Consider the following 3,181-nt stretch of genomic DNA (forward strand, 5'->3'; position numbering starts at 1 on the left):
GTTCAATTTGTTTAAATTAATTAATTCGTTCAATTGGTCTAAATTTGATTTCAAGATTGAAGATATTTTGGATAATTGGATTTATTCGCTTTCTCATTAAAATTTTCAGTCAATTTCGAATTATTCAATGGTAAAGTTTTTTTTTCTTTTTTAATCTAAAGAGAGACAATTTTTTAGAGAAAATATATTGAATAAATAAAAGACTCTTTGAGAATTTAAAGAACATAATAGTTTATGAAATTTACTTTTAAGAATTATTTATTCTATGTTCCATGAGATTAAAACCAAAGGGCTAAAACAGTAAAGTATTAGGGTAGAAAAAAAATGATGGTAATAAGGTTGAGACTTCAAATCCTAAACCTGAGGACGAAATTTAACAAGTTGTTGAGGCATATATCTACTCCATAACCAATGTTGTTTCTAAACACAAGACATATCTTCAATAGGGATATCATTTGTCTCCGGTAAGAAGAAATAGACGAATAGGGTCATCAGAGCCACAAAGAAAGTAAAGAAAAAAAAACTCAAATTTCATATGACAAAGCATGGTGAGGAAGATCTGGGCAATCAAAAAAGTAAAGAACATATTCACTGAGACTGTTATACTTTGAGCCGCTGATCGAATCTCGAGTGGAAAATTTTCACTTGGGACCAACCATCCCAAAGGCCCCCAAGACCATGCAAAGACTTGAACATAAATGCAGATGAACAATATCACGACACTGGCATACCATTTAGGTAGAAAAGCAACCTCACCAGAAACTCCAAATTTCCAAGCAATAAACACAACAACCAAAACCTACAAATGCCATTTTTTTTTATCAGAATCAAAACAGTCTAGAGAAAATATATTATTGGCTAAATTTTGTTTTAGAAAACCAAATAAAAATATGCAGATAAAATAACTTTCATTATTTAATAATTAAATAAAACTAATAAAACTAAAGAAAAAAAAATTAATAACCTGAAAAATGAACATGAGGATTCCACCAAGCAAGAAAAGGATCCTCCTTCCCCACTTATCGGTGCCATAGATAGATACAAAAGTTGCAAGAGTATTAATACCACCAGTAATGACAGATGAAAGAAGAGAAGCATTGTCTCCAAAACTAATAGTCTTGAACAACACAGGAGCATAGAACATGACCACATTGATACCGGTCAATTGTTGAAAAAATGGAATTAGAATCGACATTACTAGGGGTGGTCTATTTTGTCTCTCTCTCAAATTTTTCCAAGCATGTTTGACTGCTTTAACAGCCATACTTGCTGCCACGATATCTTGAAATTCTGCCTCTACGTCCTTTTCAAACAAACAGCAAATGCGTTGGAGCATGGCTCTTGCCTTCTCAACGTCACCCCTTTCTAACATTGAGTTTGGAGTATGTGGAAGGAATAAAACTGAGATAGTGATAAATAATGCAAGCACGGCTGCACCACCCAAACTTACCCTCCACCCCCATCCACCATGAATATTAGCAGTACCATAATTGACAAAATTAGCCAGTAGAATACCAATTGTAATGGAAAGTTGAAAAACAACATTAAGAGAACCTCGATATTTAGATGGAGACATCTCTGAAACATAAAGTGGAATAGATTGAAGTGAAAACCCAACACCAATGCCTAAACAAATATGTCCAACGATGAGCATGACGATATTTTGAGCAACAACATTAACGACAACACCAACTAAGAATACAAGGCCACCAAGAGGCATGGACTTCTTACGACCAAAAGTTTTGGTGATCCAAGAGGCTACAAAAGATGCCAAAAGAGCAGCCAAATAAAGAGAAGAAGTAAACATGGTGAGAGTAAGACTGTCAAACTTGCAATATTGATTGGTAGAAGTGTCTAGAGCTTCTTTCTGATAAACAGATAGGAAAAATCTTTGTAAAAACAGAGCCATGGAGGTGACACCATCTAATCAACGAAAACAAAAAGAAAAAGGGAATGAGCAAAGACCATAAGGAGAAAGAAAAATAAGAGAATAATAAAAAGAATACGAGGATAAATAATTACCAGAAATACCGATGTCGTAACCAAAGATGAGTCCACCCATGCAACAACAATACAAGTTATTAGCACATAACAAGTAAGCTCTCCGGGATAGTTCTTTATCCCGCCGCACTCATTACGGTTGAGCTCAAACCCACCGCCGGCCATCTTGGTTGCTGAGTTTAGAGAAAAAAAAATGGAAAATAAAAGTACTTGAAAGGAATTATGATTGATGGAAAGAAAGTGATTTTGGTGAATGAAAAGAAGTGATGAATGCGAGAATATATACACAAACATTTCCCTACATTGTTAGGAATCCGTTTCCTAACCCAAAATCAAAATCCTTGTGTAGGTGGAAGATTAGATTAGGAGAAATTATATGATCAAGATTAAAAATATGTTTCCTATTCCTGGTCTAAATATCACAAGAGAGAAATCTAATTGAAAAAAATAATAAATAAAAATAAAAATAAAACGAGGTTATTATTATCATTATTATATTATTATTATTGCTACTATTATAAAAAAGAGTACATTTGAGGATATAAATCATATATTAGCATAAAAAGATGACTTGGCCCATGTTTTAAGTAATTTTTATTTTGGGTTTATCTTTTAATATATTAAAATTTTCGGGAGAAAAACGGTATTTAATTTTGTTAACAAAAAGTTGATTAAGGATTAAATTGTTGTTTTGTTGTGATAGGATATATATTAGACATGGAGATATATTACTCAAATAGATTTAAATTTTTTATAAGCAAAATCCAACCAATTCAACATTATTATCAATTGCTTTCAATTGATATGGTAATTAGTTTCAATATATTAATCATCAAAAACCAAAATATATATTTATATATTAATCAAATTTACATATAAACCTGTTAAGTTGTAGTAAGTTCACCACCTCAAATTTATTTTGTTTATATCGGAGTTTATTTTCTTCTTATATTTAAAAGTCTGAAAAATAATTATTTATTTAGATTTTTTTTTGTCTATTTTTCCTACGGTTTATATTAGGAGGTTCACGGTTCGATTCAATTTGGTTTGAGGTTCAAACTGAACCAAACTGCAAATTTTAAAAACTATATTTTTTGAACCCGAACCGTACGACATGTTCGGTTTTGCAGTTTTTTTTTTGTTTTTTTTTTTTTGTTTTTTATGTTTTTTCATATTTCTT

General features: G+C 31.3%; 1 pseudogene; it reads right to left on the reverse strand.

The window, feature by feature from the left end:
* Positions 1 to 354: 354 nt before the first annotated feature.
* Positions 355 to 2,166, reverse strand: LOC120079203 (sugar carrier protein C-like; annotated as a pseudogene).
* Positions 2,167 to 3,181: the final 1,015 nt, after the last annotated feature.

This window comes from Benincasa hispida, chromosome 1, assembly GCF_027475165.1.
Source record: "Benincasa hispida cultivar pf3 chromosome 1, pf3_genome.v1.1, whole genome shotgun sequence".
NCBI lineage: Eukaryota > Viridiplantae > Streptophyta > Magnoliopsida > Cucurbitales > Cucurbitaceae > Benincasa > Benincasa hispida.